General features: G+C 38.9%; 1 protein-coding gene across 3 annotated transcripts in view; it reads left to right on the top strand.

Moving 5' to 3' along the window:
• The window catches only part of LOC310903394 (BEN domain-containing protein 5), a 932,737-nt gene that overhangs the window by 308,519 nt on the left and 603,590 nt on the right, over positions 1 to 20,628 (top strand). The window lies entirely within an intron of this gene.

The raw sequence follows: 20,628 nt of genomic DNA, 5'->3' as shown, positions 1-20,628 counted from the left end.
ATCCTTCTTGATAGCCTTTTAGCTTGCACCACATCTATGTCATATCCTCCACTTCATAGAGCATATCAGTCTCTGAACAGGTAAGTCCTTTCGAATGCTTTTCAATTGTGGCTTCCTTGGGTACTTCAGGAACAGTTAGAATGGTCATTATACCAAGAATAACCATTTTTCAACTAATTAAATTGATTCTGATAAATCTCAAAATGTCATGACTTCAGCTGTCTGGAATCACTTGTGGGAAACTCTAAATTGATGCTGATCATTAATTACAGATTTTCACCCCTTTCTAGGGTTTACTGTAATGGGATATGGTTAAGATCATCCTTTGAGAGTAACTTGGAGTCTGCAGCTTGTGCAGAGTCCAGCAGGCCCCACTTGGTGCTGTTGGTTAGACTGAACCTATGTTTCAATCTCGAGTAACCTAACCTCTGTTTGAAATTTTAGAGATGTTATTTGTATATTCTCTTCCTTGTTGGCTGTGTAAGATTTGTCCTACAAGTCGCTACTACACAGCTGAGGAGCTGCACTGGTTTTTAGTGTTACAGAACTCCAGACTCTCTTAAAGGCGATGTAACTTGATGGAACAGTGGGATGAGAGCAGCAACGCTGTTTTGAGGTATTGGTGTGCTAAAAGCCAAGCCTTCCTGTTTCATTGCAGTGATGGAATTCAGTTGAGCTACTTCCTTGCTGCTGTATTAAGATGGTGTAAATTCCACTTAAGTCTCTGGTTCTTGTGCTTCCATTTGACTTAGTCACCCTGAAAGCCTGGAGCCAGTGAAGATGAGATTCCAGGGTCAATGTCTGGGGTGGAGTCTGAGCGACTCGCAGATGGCACCAGATGTAGGTGCCCAAGAATGCTGAGGATTTTTGGTAAAGCGTGTACAACTCTCACCTTTTGACGACATGCCAAAATCTGTACACGGTGCAAAGTACATCATTTTGATTGGACGCTCTTCCAGTGATTCATTACTTTGAATGTTTTTCTTCTATTGAGCGTGGCTGGTGCAATTTGTTCATTTAATCCAGTTATTTATTTATTTTCACTTTTAATTTGTTGTGTTCCTAGAGACTATGGTTTGTGGATGCATCAAATAACTGAAAATATGTTATCACAGCTGTTGTGTTACAGCATAAACAAAAAACAAGCTAACAGTGGCTTGTTATTTTAAATATATAATAATTTTAAAAATATATTAGGTTTTAAATATTCGATTAACATAAATACCAATAAATCCCTTCCAGACTGTAATGCAGATGTGCAAGCTGTATAATATTTGAGTTTACCAGTAGCAATACTGACACACTGTTCTGGTTCATATCATCACCTATGTATTATCTGTCCAGTCTCCATTATATATTTTTTGTCTCCACAACTCTATGAAAGCTTGCCAGCCCTCCTCTCCACTCTTATCTGCTACTGTGCAACGAGATCCTGCTCCTTGCTGTGAATCAGATGTGTCTTTCCCATCATCCTTTTCTGAAATAACTGATGTTTATGATTGTCACTTAAGTTTTGGTTTTTATTCATTTCCTAGCCAAATGGTCGTCGTTTCCCTGTTCTATACATTCTAATTCTGCTTATTAAAATAGGGAGATCTCATTTGAATACCTTATTTTCTTTCAATCCCCAGCAGACCCTCCACAATGCATTCCTAGTTTTTTCTTATTCCACAAACCAGTATAGGTTGCATATGGATAAAGGCAAAAATATACATTAGTATAGGGAACTTAACTATTGAATGAATAATCTGCAGGGAGATGTTTTGATGGTATGGTAATTTAGACACTGTAGATGATGTACCAGGCTAAATTCTGCTGCCCTTGGCACTCTTACCAAAAAAAAAAAAAAAAAAGGCAAAAAAAAAAAGCAAAATAATTCTCTTAATTTCAGTGGAATGACAGTAAGGAGGACTGAAGTTGGCCTACTGAGTTATTTTTATAGAACTGTTTTAAAGACATTCTCTTCTACGTCAAAGTCAGCACACAAAGACAACAATCCCACGTATGGTGTCATCTGATAATGTGACATGGTTTTTTTTGTTTTGTTTTAAATGTCTTTTGTTCCTACAGCAACTTGAGCATCCCTTCAAAAAGCAATTTGCTTTGTTATTCTATGTTGAGATAAGTATTTGGAAAATGAGTACTGTGGGCCAAATGGTCTTTTCCTGTTCCGATGCTATTTCATGTTCTTCATCTCAATTACAGTAGGTCCTATGGAGATAACTGTGCAGAGGATCACAGTAGCAGTGGGATAATGATGAATGTGAATGGCTGCCTGTAGTAAAAGCCCCAGGTGATGGGGATTTGTGCAGTACGCAAGTGTTTTGTTTCTAGATGCTAACATTTATGCCAGTGCTTACCAGTGTGACTGGTTATAACCCAAAAATTATTGAAAAAAAGTGCAATAGCAAAGGTGCGTAATAATTCAAGTGCTTTTGTGTTTCAGTTTTAAAACATGATATATTAGTGTATTTTTTTCTTTTTCCTTAATCATTTTTTACAGTGCAGTTTGGAATAATCTTTTTCTTTTCCAGTGTGAGACACACAGGGTTGTGAATGAGTTAAGAAATTTTTGTCCCTAAATTGAAGGAATGGATGTGTCATTATTCAGCAAATTATGGATTTCATTTCCAGCAGCATCAGTGTGACATCAGGGCTTTTCATGTGGTGTATCATTTCATCAGACAGGAGTTAATTTCTAAGAGTGATCCAGCTCCAATGTTGGTTTCACTTTATACTGCAAAAGCTTTTTCAGTGTTGGCTGAAGGCTCAGTAAGAGCAAGAACAAAAAAATAAGCAGAATGACACATCAAATTATAACATAATTAACTGAAAACAGAGTTATGCAATATATTACATTTTATATATTTTACAGTAATCTTATTGTTTTTAGTCATGGAAAATGTCAACCAAAATGCTATCATTTTTCCCTTAAAAGAAGGCCTTTTACTTGAGCCATGTTAACAAATGTTAAGTGATCTATGAGTGGTCTAGCACTTTAAATTTTTGGTGTAAGGCCTTAAAATTCTCCACAAAATACATAAAGATTGGTGTTTTGTCATCTTGACAGAAAGGTTCAGTCTACTTACTTATTTTGAAAAACAAGAGTTTTCACATTCTCTACATGTCCCAGGTGGTTCACTGTCTCACATCATTCCTTTCCTACCCCTGGAAGAAGCAGCCACCACTGCATTCAGATCAGGGAGTGTCCTCCACCACCCTTCAGCAATAAAGATTTCATTGTTTTGCATATGCAGAAAGGGGACGAATTATGATTTATATATTCAAATAGTTCATTTTGCAAACTTGCTGCTATTTTGACGTACCCTTCATTTTTCTACCCACTGTGTGTGGCTGTGGTTTCCCATGTGTTATGTATGGCACATGAGCTGTCCAGTGTGTTAGTGGGCATCTGTGCAAAATTGCAGACTTTTAAACACAGCTGCTGGACTTTTGCCAGCTTCTATTACTGGTTACATGCAGAGAATGACAGTAGCAGACAAAGCACCTACCACAATCTTTCATTGATTCGCACTTTTCTGTATTAAATGTTTCTCTTTAGATGCTAATTTTTTCTTGACTGGAACACAAACATCCTTCTAAAATTATGTATCTATAGTCAAAAACAAGATCGTCCTGAAAATTAGTATTTTATGATTTATTCCTGTGCTCCTTTTTATGTTTCAGCTGTAACACTGGCTGTGATGCTAGTGCTTGTCATGGTACAACACGAAATTGCTCTAAGATGTTCTGTCAGTTTAAGTTGTTTAAATTAGGTAGTGGTAGTGAGCTGAACCCAGAAAAACTGAAAGTAAACACACAATCAAGTTAAAGAACCTTTCTTACACTGCATACTCAGCAATATAGACGCAGCTTATATCTGAACATGTGTTCATACATGCACATTAACAAAAAATGACTAAATGCCTAGGTCTCTAGGCTTGTGAGTTGTTCCTTTACAGGGGATGTCAAGAAAATGGTGTCTGCTTTTAAAATGAAGCAAACAAGAAGTATGCACGGAGAAGAATAATTGACAATTATGCTGCCACCTTTTGACTGTATTCAGTAGTTACAAGTGGTAGTTGCAAGACATTTAATCCAAAGTAGAAAGGCTGAAAAAAGTACATATATACCTCTATAGAGGAATAGTTATTATATAGGAATAGAAACGTATTGATGCTAGACTTTTAACTGAGCAGGTGACCATGTTAGGTACTATATTTGATGTACAGCTTTATTAAGCAATTTTGTTCAAACTGTGTAATAACTTATACATTTAAAATGAGAGGACTGACAAAAATGATAAATAAGTAATGAATTGCAGCTATGTTCTATTCATTTTCTGAACTTATCAGATCTTTACTGTAATACATTTTTATTAAATGTACTTTAAATCAGGGTTGCCCACCTACTCTGTTGTTAACCAGATCTAGCCCTCTTGCTCTCTGCTACCCTATTTCCTAGAGGTTGCTCAGAGATTCTTCAAGTGTCTGCAAGTTACCTGGTGGGACTGAAATGTAAGCATCTCTTCTCATATTATGTATAAACATTCTATATGACAAGGTTTCATACATATGTCAGATTGTGTGATCAGGCTCCTTCCTGGATGGACACACATGCCAACATAGGGGGAATGTCTCCTCTCTAGCCAGGTGGCTGGTCCATAGACAAGCATATGATGGTGTGTAGTCCTCATGTGCCATGATAAAGTAGTAGATAGCCTACCTGGACTAGAAATTTCAGCACCTAGTAGCCTACTTAGTTCATAAGACCATGCTGTGAGGTCAGTTGTCATGCCCACTGAAGTTTTTTTTTGTTTTTTGTTTTTTTTTTAAGCTTATGAATACTAGATTCTGAATTTCAGCAAGAAAGGCTGGAAGGCTGGTATGACTGTCAGGTCTGATGCTTATTTCTTCATTAATCTTGAGTGTTTTCCTAGATTGTCACACCATAAAGCATAGCATACTGTGCCAGAAAAATGTTTTACAATTAGTTCTTCAGGGATTAAATAGCCTAATGCTAAGGTGATGGAGGCCACATAAATAACTAGCTATACTAAAAAATATATTTAAAAATGTCCATTCTAAGAATAATTTGAATATTTGGATCTGTTGCCAGTAGGGAGATATTAAATTATTATGCTATAAAGATCATTTTGTAATAAATGAACGATTTTCTTCACAGTGAAATTCCTTAATGTGAGAACATGGATATATGCTTCACTGAATCACAGGCCAAACTCACTGCTGCCATGGAAGACAGTATTATCCTGGCAATACAGATGTTTGAACTTGTTAGGGAGCTAGTATATCTTTTTCAAGTTGAAATTTATGTAGGATTGCATCACAGGAAGGTTGACTTTCAGATTAATGATCTCCTTGGGCCTAGATTAGTGTTTAGAGTAGTGGGCAGCTGGGAGCCACAGCTGACTCAGTAACGTGGTAGCAGGAAATATATGTGAAGGGGCTGCTAGCAAGGGGGCTGTGGCAGGAACAGGAGCTGCTGGAAAGAGCAACCCGTGTTTGAATCAGTGACCCATACTTGAAATGTTTGTTAGCATGTTAACAGGCAGAAATGTGTATTTTCCAATTCCAACTAAGAGTTGGAAATAAGAACCTTGGAGTGCTGGAAGTCATTTGTCAGGAGTGATTAGCAAGAGATGAGACTTATAGGAAAACCATTTGAGAGGGAAGCCATGGTCCCCCCTGCAGATAGGCCAATTATGTAGCAGTACAGCAGCAGCAGCAATACAGGGATGGTCACACAGAGCCCAGAACTCATCACTGGGGTTAGCATTGTGGGTAAGCGGTGTTGTTATTAAGAGCTGTAAAACTCGTGTCAAAGCCAAGGGTTGCCAGTGAGTATGAAACACTGGGTGGGAACTCTGGAACAAGCTGGAGCAATTGGAGAAAGGGAGGTAGAAGTCAAGTTTAGATGGTCCTTTGTTTTCAGGGCACATTCTCAGCCTGATACATGAGAAATCAGGTTTCTAATTCCTGATAATGGGTGACGCGCCTGATTGCTAATACTCCAAGCAAAAATATAATGCACAGAAGTGTTCAACTATTTCATAAGACTGTCTCATGAACAGATTTTGCTCATTTGCAGATGAGTTGTTTGTGCTTCTGTTTATCTCAGATACCCATTATACTTTCATTTACACTGCAACAGTGTTTGGCTATATCAGATTCTCACCAACTCAAGGCAATTAAAACTGCTGGCCCAGTGTCACTGTCTCAAAACATGCTCAAGCATAGTTTGATTACTACATCCTGGCTTTTAAGACTGAAATGTGTATTTAATGGTTTCACCTACGATGTGGAATAGACTGATTATAAAAAGGCTAGATAAGTGCAATTGTTGAAAATAAGATGAAAAACTAAGTGTGATGTTGTCATCTAGCAATACTGATACCTGCACAGAGATTTCCAGAGAATGAAGTAATATTGATCTCATTATGGTAAAGTATTGACCCAAATGATGTACACACACCCAATTCTAATACGCTGTCTTCACTCATTGATAGTTGTCCCCCATAATAGACTAAACTCCTTAGAAGACAATAAGGCAATTTACTAATATTCACAACTTGCAGTACCTAGTCCGTGAATGCATAGCAAAATTATCACAAAACAAAGAGTAGTTGGAGTTTGAATAATGAAATTGAGGCATGAATGTATAGAGCCTGGATTTTTTTACTTTTATAGAGGAATAGTGTGTCTTTAAGTGAGAAGTGAATGATACAGCCCAGAAATGTTGACTGCTTCAAGGTGAATTAGGTCAGCTGGGTGAAACCCTTATCACCAGCAAGTCTGTCAACTCTGGGGGGGCACCTTTCCCCATCTCCTTCTGTAGTCTTCTGTTTTTTCTTTGCCTTTTTTTTTTTTTTTTTGGCTTATGCCATGCCATTCATTTGCTGTTGCTGTTGACCCACTTCTAACACATTGATTTGTTGCCTTCTGGCCTGCCTGAATGGGCTTGAACTTGTTTTCAGTGTGCAGCCACTGGGGGAGTTTACACCATGCGTAGACCCTATGGTAATTCGTAGTTGTGAGGCCTACCAGGCCTAAAACCTATGGTAGTTGATAATTGTGAGTCCTACCAGGCCTAGACCCTATGGTAGTTCATAATTGTGAGGCCTACCAGGCCTAGACCCTATGGTAGTTCATAATTGTGAGGCCTACCAGCAGAATAATGGTCTCTCCAGAAGTCTGTCTCCAGGACCTGAATTGAATGATAACATGTAATTTCCAGAAGGCCATCACCTAAACCCTTTTTTTTTTTTTTCTTTAGAAATACTTCTGTGTTTTACTGTCTGTTCCCCTGTCTCATCTGCTTCGAAATGACAACTGTATGTGTAGAAGAAATACATAGTTCTAATCATTAAGTGTGGTAGTGGTAAATTCTATTGATGACTGGTGCCAAATACATCAATAATGTGCTTTTTAACTGATTATCATCACTGCTGGTCCAACCTTGGTACCTATACCAACCACTTTGTTATCACTAGAGTAGATGAAAGTCGATAACCTGCCACAGAAAGTGTGAGAGGGTAAGATAACTGTTGACACCCCCTAATTTTACAGCTGTAACTATGAATAAATTGGATTTTTCAGAATCTTTCCTTGAAGTTTTTGTTCAGTAAAACTTGTAAGAACATAGTTAACTTTATGCGTGTACATTTAAATTTCAATAAGGTTTAAATATATTTGTGTTCTACTGTGCAGAGTTGAACTGAGAAGTGACCATTTTTTTTGTTACGCAGGCTCAATTTAGCAAAGCTCTTAAATATGCCAAACAGCAAACACCTGGCCTGTGATTGCACTTCTTTAATAGCCGCCCAAAAAGAATGATTTTAGGCATTCTAAATCTCTGTTATTTAGTACAAACTTCAGATATCAGTGAGATTGACTATAAAACTTCCTGAACTAAAATTGTCTAGTTTTAATGGAATAATCTCTTTTACCTGTGGCAGGTTTTTATTATTATTATTATTATTTTTATTTATTTTTTGGTCTAACAGGGGTTAAAATGCCTATTAAAGTACCTTAGTCATGGCATTTGTTTGTTGCAACCCTGAATTCTTTTAATATCCTCATAAAAATGAACTGAGCAGGGGTAAATGCTTTGCCTGAATTAACTTTCTTTCTGTCTTCAGAGCAGTTTTTGTTTGTTCCAGCTCTGTGTTTAATACCAGCATTTTATTTCTGCTTATTGAATGTTATTACATATAGCTTGGATTTTCTACCTTCAGTTTTTGCTTTATCTGTCTTTACAGATTAACATTAGGAATCTTTTTCCTATGTGTGCATTAATGAAAGTTCTCACAACCTTCACATTCTAATAATTTGGTTCAGTAGATGATGACTCAGATGTATAAAACACTTGTTTCTTTCCTTGCAATTGCCCAGCTTCCAGGCCGTAATAGAATCATTCCCTTGGATGTTTCGTTTTAGCTTATGCTCCAGTTTGGCAAAACAGCCATATCACTTGCATTGTATATAGTTTCTGATAATGCGGCTATGAGGTGAATCATTACAAACCAAAAGGCATGCTTTAGGACGTCTGTAACTGTTGCCCTTTTTTTTTTTTTTTTTTTTTTTGTGGTGGGGGGATATGCGTGTGTGCATGGACCAGTGAGCCCATCTATCAGCTGCTTCAGATGACATAACTACAACAAGGTTAAAGCTTGAGCTCTTGATTCCTTTCTTCAGCATGGGATTTCTTTTTATTATGAAGTATTAGAACAGGCTCACAGCAGAAATCTATTCTGACTGTATTGTAGTTGAGGGCAGGGCAGCACTGCCTCAGTCACATTAGATGTTCCCAATAATGTATGTTGTACTCATCATTAGTCACCTCTACAGGCTCCTGCTTGTAAACAATAGCTAAGTTAAGTTCTTAGTAACAGAGGGATCTTCCTTGCTCCAGTTGGGGAAGAGTTGAAAGGTGCACCTCTCTTCACTCTGTCACCCTTTTTAAAAATCCTCCCAGATTCATCCCTGCTCAGTCTGTCTGCTCCATTACCAAGAAGGCAGAAAGGCTCTACTGAGTTCTGGAAATTGTGTGCTAGTTCCCTGTCCTGGTTTCGGCTGCAATAATTTTCCTCCCAGTAGCTGGTATGGTGCTGTGTTTTGGGTTTAGGATGAGAATAATGCTGATAACACACTGATATTTTGGTATTGCAGAGCAGTGCTTTCATGGAGCCAAGGCCTTTTTCAGCTTCTCACACTGCCCTGCCAGCGAGGGGCTGGGGGTGCACAAGGAGCTGGGAGGGGACAGCTCAAAATGGGCCAAACTGGCCAAAGGGACATTCCATACCACATGGCATCATGCTGAACAATTAGTATGGAGTGGCTGGCCAGGGTGGGGGGGACTGCTGCTTGGGGACAGGCTGGGCATTGGTCAGTGGGTGGTGAACAACTCCAGTGTTCGTTCATCACTTTGCCTTGCACATTCTTTTATTATAATCATTATAATTATTAGCCCCTAGCTCTTCTGTCCTATTAATCTGTCTTTATCTCTACCCATGAGCTTTTACTCCAACTCCTGTGCTGGGCCCTGCAGCCATTCCAACTCCTATGCTGGGCCCTGTGGCCACTCCAAATCCTGTGACAGACCCTGCAGCCACTCCAACCTCTGTGAAAAACCATGCAGCCACTCCAACCCCTGTGCGGGGCCCTGTGACAACTCCAAATCCTGTGACAGGCCCTGTGGTCACTCCAGCCCCTGTAATGGGCCCTGTGGCCACTCCCACCACTGACAGACACTGCAGCCACACCAGCCTTTGTGACAGACTCTGTAGCCACTCCCATCGCTGTGATAGGCACTGCAGCCACACCAACCCCTGTTACAGAGCCTGTAAACACTCCAACCTTTGTGCTGGGCCCTGTGGCCCCTCAAACTCGTGTGCTGGGCCCTGCAGCCATTCCGACCCCTGTGCTGGGCCCTGTGGCCATTCCAACCCCTGTGCTAGGCCCTGTGGCCATTCCAACCCCTGGGAGAGACTTTACAGCCACTCCAAACCCTGTGATGGGCCCCATGGATGAGCCAGAGAATCAGCCTTAGCCAGTATCATTACCCCTACATGCAAGATGAAACAATGGATGTGAAAGTCAGTTCATTTAATTAGGAAAGGAGTTCCTATTCAGACGAAGGAAGAAGCAGATGAGGCAGGCTACTCTGAAGTAGCACCATCATGGGAATAGGAGAATAAAAAAGAAGATATTGTGAAAGGAGATGAGCTGTGAGATATTGAAAAAGATTTCAGCTGTTGTCTAGGCAAGCACATTGTCACCTGATTGCTCCAATGCTGGGTTAATGGGGCCAATAGCCTGGCATTGGGGTGCAGGGCAGCCAAACGGCTGGGATGCCTCTCTAGGAAAGGGGGCATTGACAAAGTGAATAGAAAAGGGGTACAAGTCTTTAGCCTCTGGAGATGACTCCTGTCAGGCGTGATGGAAAGATATTCCTTCAAGGAAGATGTGTATCAACTAGGCAAGTGTACCACCATGGAGAGGGGTATCCAGTACATAAGGAAATTATCCATGCTAATGGAGGTGAATTATGGTGACCTAGACAACCAACAGATATCCAAAGGCCCAGATGAAGTCAAGCGCACGCGACCCCTGTGGTGGAAGTTTGTATGGAGTGCACATCAACTCATGCCAACTCATTTCCCCTCTACTCTGCCCTTGCCCCCCTACACTTCCCTGGTCAGGCCTCACCTGGAGTACTGTATCCAGTTCTGGCCTCCCTGGGATCTCCTGGAAAGAGTCTAGGGGAGAGCCACAAAGATGATACGCAGCCTGGAGAATCTCCCCTATGAGGAAAGGCTGAGAGACCTGGGTCTGTCCAGCCTTGATAAAAGAAGACTGAGAGGGGAATCTTATCAATGTTTATAAATACCTTAAGTGTGGGAGACAAAGGGATATGGCCAACCTCTTTCCAGTGGTTTGTGGGAACAGGGCAAGGGGCAATGGCCACAAAATAGAGCACAGGAAGTTCCGCACCAACATGCAAAAGAACTTCTTCACAGTGAGGGTAACGGAGCACTGCAACAGGCTGCCCAGGGAGGTTGTGGAGTCTCCTCTGGAGATATTCAAGACCTGTCTGGACGCCTACCTTTGCAACCTGCTCTAGGAAACCTGCTTTGGCAGGGGTGTTGGACCTGATGATCTCTGGAGGTCCCTTCCAACCCCTACAATTCTGTGATTCTGTGATTGGCAGTAATAACCTGGAAGGACTGAGAGGAACCCACAGTATGTGAATTGGCTAACCAGCCCCATCAGTACGAAGAAAGTCTCTCTTCTCTATAGGCTTGCATCTTGGCTGTGGAGAAACTTTCTCAAGAGGTTCCTCAACTCAAAGAGAAAGCTTCAGAGAAAGTTTCCCAAGAGGTCCAACAGCTTAAAGAGAATATCACTTCTTCCCTACTTGTATGAACAAGTATCACATGTTAGAACTTCAGTACAAACTGGAGTCAAAGGCAACCAGGTGGTACACCACAGTCTACACCACTAATGCATTTTTCTCGATCCCTTTGGCAGCAGAGCGCAGGCCACAGTTTGCTTTCGCTTGGAAAGGTGTTCAGCACACCTGGAATTGACACTCCCAGGGATGAAAACGTGACCCTACCATTTGCCATGGACTGATCTAGACTGCACTGGAACTCCTCCTGAACACCTGAAATACATTGATAACATCATTGTGTGGAGCAACATAGCAAAAGTTGTTTCTAAGAAAGGGAAGAAATAGTCCAAATCCTTCTGAAAGCTGGCTTTGCTGTAAAACAAAGTAAGTTCAAGGGACCTGCACAGGAGATCAGGTTTTTAAGAATAAAATGGCGAGATGCATGTTGTCAGATCCCAGTGTAGGTGTTCAGCAAAATACTGGACAGTACTGGGAAGTGTGGGACCCAAGCATGATGTAGATGGTAAGAATAAGGGGTGAGTGGATATATTGCCGCCCCAATAGGCAGCTCCTATAGTCCATGAGAAATTTTGATCATATGGTGCAATAGTTAAAAGCACTCCAGGGCCCCAATAACCTTCTGCTTCTGAGGCCTGATCTCTGTTACCTGGCCTCATTTTGAAGTGCCAAAGATGAAAATGGTTATTCTGAGAGAGGCAACCAAAGCCTCTTTAGGTGATGGCAGAAATTTGTGAAGGAAGCTGCTTCTCTAATATGCCCATATAGTGTATCATAGAATCATTAAGGTTGGAAAAGACCTCCAAGATCATCTGGTCCAACCGTCTCCCTAACACCAATATTACCCACTAAACCATGTCCCTAAGCACCAAGTACAACCTTTCCTTGAACACCCTCAGGGATGGTGACTCCACCACCTCCCTGGGAAGCCCGTTCCAATGCCTAACCAGTCAGTATAATACAATTCTGCCAAAGCTTTGACTTGTCAGTTTTGCAGGATGAGATCTGATACGCTTGCTGGACAGGACATGATCAAAATATGTTTTTTCTCTTACTACAGTAATCTAATTGTCAAATGTAACATGGAGCCCTTTTTTTTTTTTTCTTTTCTTTTTTTCTGGAGCATAACATCCAAATTTGTCTAATTAGGAACTATTGGTTATTTCATGAAAAGAACAAAACTTATGAGTCTCATTTTATTGCTTAGGGAGATAAATACCTCATTTAATATGGTTTTGGAAGTTTTATTTGTTTAAATTTCATGCTTGACTAACCTGCACTGTATTGCTACCATTTTAAACTACTCGTTAACCCATATAAGAATGTGGAGGTGGGTATTTGGACATTTTTCACAAATGTCCCTGTGAATTTTCACATGTAAAAAATGCCAGAGATTTGTGAATTTGAACGTATACGATTTGTCTGGTGGTTGTTAATGAAAAAGAAGATAAATGGCAATCTCCTGGATTCTTTAATGTTCTGTTTTAGATTGCATGAAGAATACATTTAAATATAGAAACATGAAAGGAAAGGATGGATGATTTTAATAGTTCTAAAATGACTACAGTGGCAATAGTTGCGCACTCTGTATTTAACTAGACATGGCAAATTCCATGTATAATGCATAGCCTGTTGGGGTTTTTCATCTACAGGCTAATGTAGATGCTAAGAAGGGGGACTCCTAGAAAGGGGGTTATATGCTTTTCTTCCTTGCATCAAATTGTTGCAGCATCTGTCTTCTAACTTGGGAGACTTCTATTTTCAGCTGTTCTTCCCAACAGTGTCTTCCATGCTCTTCTTTGAATGGATCAACACTGCAGAAGTATTTGTGAGATGTTCTCTATTTCTGTCTTTCAGTTAGGCACACTCAAGGTTATGTCAAGGTTAAAATCTTTATTTCAATGGGGCCAGGATAATATTTTACAATGTATGATTTAGCAAAGCGGATATGCTTTCTAGACATATCTGCATTAAACTATCAATGGTTTCTGTGGTCTTGTGTCCTTCTATTGTGGCTAATTCAGGAACTAATTATTAGTGTGGCTAGAGAAGGAGAAAGAACTTAGGAGAGACTGCTTCGCTAGCAGATGTTGCTGTGACTGTCATGCTGTGACACCCTAATGGTGTCTTTACATGTATAATCATGTAAATGAAGGCTGGAGCATAACGGATGGATATAAAGGAGCTAAACTTATTTCTTCACTCTCATATTCAACTTTTCCAAGTTGATAATGCTTTGAGGAAAGGCAGTGTGTTAGGAAAGTAATGTGCAAGTGGCAGACATGAAATGCATCTAAATAAAAAGCCTTTTAGTACTTCTGCTTGCAAAACACTGACTTGAGATATGAAGTCTGATATGATTTTATGTCTTTGTACCAGAGAGATTGCAATGTCAATAGCTGCTTGCTGTAGAGGTAGCTCACTGAAGCTAATGGCTGGATTTATCCACTTCTCTCAGGCTCAGTGAGCAGCAGTAGTGTCCCCTTGTTCAGAGATATCAGCAGCAGTAGAAGCTGTATTCTGCTGCAAGGAATGGCCTGGGATGCTGAACCTCATGAAGTCTGAGTCAATACAGTAAGATGTGTTTTCCTGAGAATGCCTGAAGCCATCACTGTTAAAACTGTCTGTACAAGGAGCTACAGAGAAGGAGGGTCATTTATACTCAAGGTGATGTATAGTGGTTCCACAGTGTCTGCCTGGAAAGGGGAACTATATTCTGCTGAATATGAAGAATTAAATTTAGCACTGGTATTAGATGACAGAGACCATATCAATCACTTGAAGAAGGTAACTGGAACCTGGCATCTCCCAGATCCATTACACACGATATTGGTATTATGATATTCACAAGTAAATTATCATTGCTGTGTTGATGGAAGTCTATGAGCAGTCAACATAACTGATAATCTACAGTTTCAGGGCATAAATATATGCTTGGAATAAAAATTGGCACTGAAACGGTGGAATACTGAAATTATGTTGGGCACCAGTGGCACTATTGTGTTCGTAGTTTGCTCATGGTGAGCAGTGGAGAAAATGAGGGCTGGCCTTGTATTAGCAAAAGGTGAAATGCTGACCAGCTGCACCTCCATTTGCAGGGGTGACTCCTGAATAAGGAAGGATTGGGAAAATCAGTAGTTAGTAGGGCCAGACACATGGGTAAAAGAACTGTGGGAAGGCATTGGAGAAATATCTATGGGTAGTACAGGTGTACAAACATGTACTTCTGTTGGTATCATGCGTTCAGGGTGCACCATATGCTTTTCCTAGGTCCTTAGCCAAGTATGCTGGCACAGCTTTAAAAAGAACATGAATACATGGGTAGGGGTTCACGTGTAAGTCATAGAGGGGATCACAGGCTGCACCTCCTGTGGCATCCTGCTGCTGGTGTGCATCTCAGATGTGTGAAGAGTCCCTGAAATGAGGACTTCCCAGTTAAGAAGTTGTGGATGAATCCGTGCAACAAACTGGTTTGACCTCACCTTTGCTGTTTGCTGACCAGCTTCAACGTGGGGTTTGAAGCACCAGGGATCAGCTTCTGCCTGCTCTGTAGAGTAGATTTCCTTGCCTATTTCTCTGTTCATCTTCTGTTCCCATAAAGCAACAGCACCTGCCCCTTCTGAAACAACAACAAAAAAAAGTATGCTCTGGAAGGAAATTTGTTGTAAAAGAAACTCAGCAATTCTTCCCCATAACAGCAGCACTGACGGGTGTTGCTGTAATTAAGAAAATGGCATAGTCTGTTGTACAATAATAATCTCCTGCTGCTTCATAAGTGTTGAAGAATTTATTTTCTAAGCTGGAGACATTGATCCTGTGGCAGTGTTCTGTTGCCATAACTTTGTTTACATCATAAAGGAAAAGTGATAGATGTAATCATTTAATTTATGGTGCTAAGAAGTGCCAATTGCTCATTCTACCAGTATTGATCCTAAGGCATTCCAACTGGCTCACACATCAGACCTCTTAAATTTTCAGATAATTGGAGACCCAAGTAAAAGTATAGTTTGGTCAGCATGATGTTTCCCAAATCCAGTTGTGTCATTGGTTCTACTTTTTAATAAAATGATATGGCCAACAAGTTAAGTTAGTTTTTGAGACAGCACTTGGTGTAATAAACCAACCTTAAAACAACAACAGCAAAAAAATATTGAGGCATTTGAGTACAGTTCTTCCCAATATTTATTTATTTATTTATTTATTTTCAATGGGATGTGTCTTTGTGCTCTTTAGGTGCAAATATCCCTCTTGGTAGAATCATTTTCAGAAATAGGATCTTGCATGCTTTATTTATTTCCATTTTAGTTTACATATACATTTTTATATTTATCATTACGGATTTCTCTGTGGGTATATGAATATCCATGATCTATCAAGAAGGAAAAATAATTAACATTAAAAGAATATGCAATCTCACAATAAGCAAGAGTTATAAAACATGAAAAAGAAAGTGTAAACCTTTTTAAGGATTTCAAAGGAGTAGCATTTAGTATTTGTAAATTCAAATTAGTAGGATCTAAAATTAGTGAAAACACTATTCAGATAAAGTTTGTGTTTAAACGCAGCTGTGTGGGAGCATTAACCTTCACAAAGTTTTAAATATATTTGAAAAGAAAACCCACCAAAACCTAATTATACACCATTTTACTTCCCACCAGCTTCACTGAAGAATGAAGAAATTGCCCTCTTTAGGTCCTTTTCTAGTTTATTCCATTAAAAATAGATCTTTCTTCTGCACAACAGGAAACACTGAAAGCCTGGTTTAAATTTTCAGGAAACTCCCTTTATTTTTGATCCTTTGAAATTGTAATGTTAATACATTTTCAATTAAATATGAACAACTCTCTGTGCATCTCAGCATGAAATACAAAGGGATTTTGGGACCCTTCCAATTACTAAGGCTTGAAGATTTTTCTTAATTATTTAACTTTTGCAGTATTTCTTTTTATTTAAAATAAAAGTTGTGCTGTGGGGCTCCCTCTAAAACAGAGATGAATATGACAGTATTCTTTTTGCTCTTTCAAGTAATTTATTATTTGAAGTCTGGGTGGAAATTTGTCTGGTCTTTTTACTCTGTTGTGCTTTTGCTAACTTTTATTATTTACTTTGCTGTCCAAGACAAAAGCTTTTTTAAGTTCCTGAAGAAAGGACAAAGACTTAATCAAAATGATAATAAATATATGCTCAGTTATTTTACCTTCTGTAAATAAATACGTTCATTTGATTGCCACAAAATTATTTGACATCTCCCCAGCCAATTTGGGCTGTCAGGATCCAGCCCTGACACTGCACTGCAAAGTGTTGATGAGTGAGAAAAAGGTATTTTACATGCTACAATGTCTAAATATGACTTTTGGTGACAACAGTTCAGAGAGAACCTCAGATTGACAGACGTTGGCTGTGTGTTCCCTAACTGTGAATAGCAGAGCACAGGGAGAGCGACTAACACTTAAATATAGGTGACAGCATCAGTAACAAATCATTATATTTAGTTGATACCATTTAACAGTTACTGCTTTCTATCAGTTGCGTGGAAGAAACAATGAACTAATAACACCCAATATGGACTTTTCACTTCATGCTCTTAAAATGCTGTTTCATTAAGTAGCTGTCACCTGCACAGCTGGGTGAAGTTGGGACTTCCAGGTGCTGCTTCCACCTAACTGTGACTGCCTGGGTTGTGGCAGGTGTTGCAGAACAGCCAGCTGTGGATGGATTGTGTGTATTTATGCCTCCTATTTTTTAAATTGTTTTCCTAGAAATGGGATATTTTTTTCTCTCCTCATTTTGTTCTGTTATCTTAACAAACATATTCTGTTGTGTTACAGATGATGTGTTACAGAGATGATCAGATTTCAGTTTTGGTGACAAGTGCATCCATGTCTCTGCAAATGATATCAGTTGCTGCAACCTCAAAGCAAGACATTATACAAATAGTTTTGTTGGCCCATAACATAATGCCTGAGAGGTTTTATTTGTGTTTTTCTCATGTGTTCATTAAAAAAAAAAAAAAGGGGGAAAGTTGTGAAGAGTAACATATAGGCATAGAGAGGTGATATCTGCTGTTACTCCACTTTCTTTTGTACAGCATTATGTCCAAGGTGGTCCTGGAACTGTGTCATGTTATTAGCCACTGTATAACTGAGAATATAGGTCAATTGTTTTCACACTTGCATTTCTAATCTGTTGCTTTGAAGCTGTATGTATGGCCAATAGCAAGGGGTTTGATTTTCAGTCAGAAAATCTCACTTCTTGTACTGAAATCAGTATTCAACATCTTTAGGTGCTCTGTAATGGATTTATCTTTCTGGCCTTAGACAGCCAGGAGTGAAAATCACGATGGTAGTGTTGGAGCTTTGACATTCAGATTCTGCTGTTGACATTTGTTGTTTTAGGGAGTCTAAATGTGGAAGTCAAAGTTCATCACATTTAGTAGTAAATCACTGTATACATCCCATTCTCTACTGGGGCATGGGGAGTATGATAGGTTTTGTAAAGAAGATATTGCTGATATTTTAGTACAGCCATAGTTATTTATTTATTTTCATCCAGAGAAAAATGTACAGAGCTGGCAAACAATTCACTGTGGATTTTGGAGTTTTGTTTCCTGGTACAGCAGTGTGTTTCATATTGGCTTATTAACTTTTGTGGTTGGATATTCTGTCCTGCCCAGGTCTGTATACTATTCCGATTATCAAACATTTGAGGTTTCTGCCATATATAACAGCTTGTTGAGTGAGCTATATGGTCAAAGTAAAATTTATATCATACGTATTTCCTTACTCTTTTCAACTTCTTTCACAAAGGTGGTATTATGCTAAACAGGATTCAGTAACTTTGTTCCTTACTCGTGCAGGAACGAGACTTAATTTTCTATTCATTATTAGCTGGATGTCAGTGAGTTGTGAAGATCTGTTCCAGCAACGAGGATGCGGTGATACCTGTGCATACAGAGTTCATTAACTGTGTTTCATGGCCCTTCAGGAATGCAGCCGTTGGAGGAAGAAGGAGTGCAGAGGGGTGGTGGTTCCTTGGGGCAGTCCACCAAGGGTTGGGAGAATAAAAGGCCTTCTTTAATATTTCATAGATGGCTTATGGAACAAGTAACGTGAAGATATGATGTGCTTTTGTTGAACAGTTAGCTTTATGCTCAGCCCAGCAACAGCTTGTTCTTCTAAAAGTTTACAATATTTTAATTTTAAATTTTTATTATTTTTTTTTATTTTCTTTGCCAGTGAAGCAGTAATTTTTGAATTTAAACTTCAAATAAGAAGTTCTGAAGGTATTTTGGAGACAAGAACAGACAAAAGTAAATGTTGAATAAAAATGTCCTGTGAAGACTGGGATCTTTAATCAAGCATTCTACCTTAAATGGTGCTTTTTAAAGATTGGCTACTGTACTTTTATAGATCACGTGTGCTGAATATCCTTGAGTTACTCTTGAGAGCTTTCATTGATGACAGTTTGGTTTAATTTAGCTACCACTACAAAGAGATTAGGTTGTCAAGAAGATATCATTGGAGGTTTAGGGATTGCTGAAATCCTTCTGAAATGAAAAGTAATATAAACTGTAACTTTCTTTGATAGTTCTTTCATGAAGAAACTGGATGAAAATCAACCACAAGGGAACTTCTTTTTTTTCTGGACAAAAGAGAGAAAAAAGTCTTCTCATGTTTAGCAGTTAATAAAAACTGAAAAAAAAAAGAAAAAGAAAAAAAAAAGTATCTGCAGTTACTAACTTAACTCCTTAATGCCAAAAGCTAGGATTATTATATATATATATATATTTTATGGTAATAGTCTATCCAGTCTTCTGTAACTGTAGTTACAGTACTTGAGGGTATCTTTCTATCTAAATATTATTTTTGCTTATTTCTTTGTGCTCTTTGCAAATGCCACTGGTTTGATTCTTCCTTTAGATGTAACATGAATTTTGAGATTACAAACAAAGTGGAACTGCTAGCATGAGAAATGGTGCCAGAAATTGGAGTTCATGCGCCAAGTCCACTTACTGCGTGACTCTGCAGAAAGCTATCAACATCCCCTGCAGCTAATGTTGGTGATTTTAATAGGGCATTTGATGAGCAGAGGCAGCCAAGACAGACACACATAACTCTTCATTTATTAAACAACATAGGCAAGGAACCCAACACTGAAATACTCTGCATAATTTACTTTTCTAGGTCTCCTGTTAACAAACATGGTTGATTCACTTGGTTGATCTGTATGTGAAACTGTTTGGGCAAGCTTTACTATGTACAGTCACCTCACTTTGTTTGAGCACTCCATTGTTGATGGAAATATGCCAGCAAAACCTGTGAAACTTTTTGTAATTTTTAGACAGAGATTGTCAATGGTATATAGTTTTGTGCTATGTAGCTATGTAGTCGTTATTAAAAACAAACAAGAAAACAAAACAAAACAAAAAAAATAAAAGGTCAATGTCACATTTTTAAGGTAAAAGATTTTAAAGATTTTTTTTTTGTTAGCTCTAGGTATAATAATAGGCAAATGATAGGATGAGTATGGCTGAATTTTCCTTAGTTTTGTTTTTGCTGCTTACATTTGTCTGAAGAAATCTGACTCACTTTCCCAGTGCTAAAATAAGCATAATCCTTGATTTCCCATAAGGAGACTTGGATTCAGAGTCATGCATTGTACTTTGTTTGAGAGTAACTAATTGTCCACTTTCTATTCCATTTCATTTTTCCACTTCAAATGATGTTTTCTTGTGCTGTATCTGAATTCCGAGTAGTTACAGTTTTCCAGTATACAAACTGTAATAAAGCACAGTTGTAATTAATTTGACCTTGCACGATGGCCTTGTGCTGTGCTCAGTCTTCTAAAGTCACAAGTATGAAAACTGAGCTCCTTGTCCACATAAATGTAATAGTTTTTTGAATGCAATTGTAGGAAGATATTGGCTAGTTGGAGGGTTACTGAAACTATGAACCTGCAATTTCTGACAATTTTTTATAATCTCTAGTGGTTTTATCTGTCTTGAGCAGCATTTTAAAAGCCATTTCATAGAAAATTGTTTACGCCACTTTGTATTTTTTTTTCCTGAATAGCTGTGAATCTTTAGCTGTATGTGCTGTTAGCCATCTTGTGCAGTGAGCTGCATTATCTTGTAAACATTTAGCTTTATCCTGTGAATTTCGGCAGATTGGTACCAAACAACTATAATTCAGTTGGCAT

This window comes from Anser anser (genome assembly GCF_964211835.1).
Source record: "Anser anser genome assembly, chromosome: 8".
Lineage (NCBI taxonomy): Eukaryota > Metazoa > Chordata > Aves > Anseriformes > Anatidae > Anser > Anser anser.
Note: the sequence above shows the minus strand (reverse complement) of the source record. Positions and strands in the feature narration are given on the sequence as shown.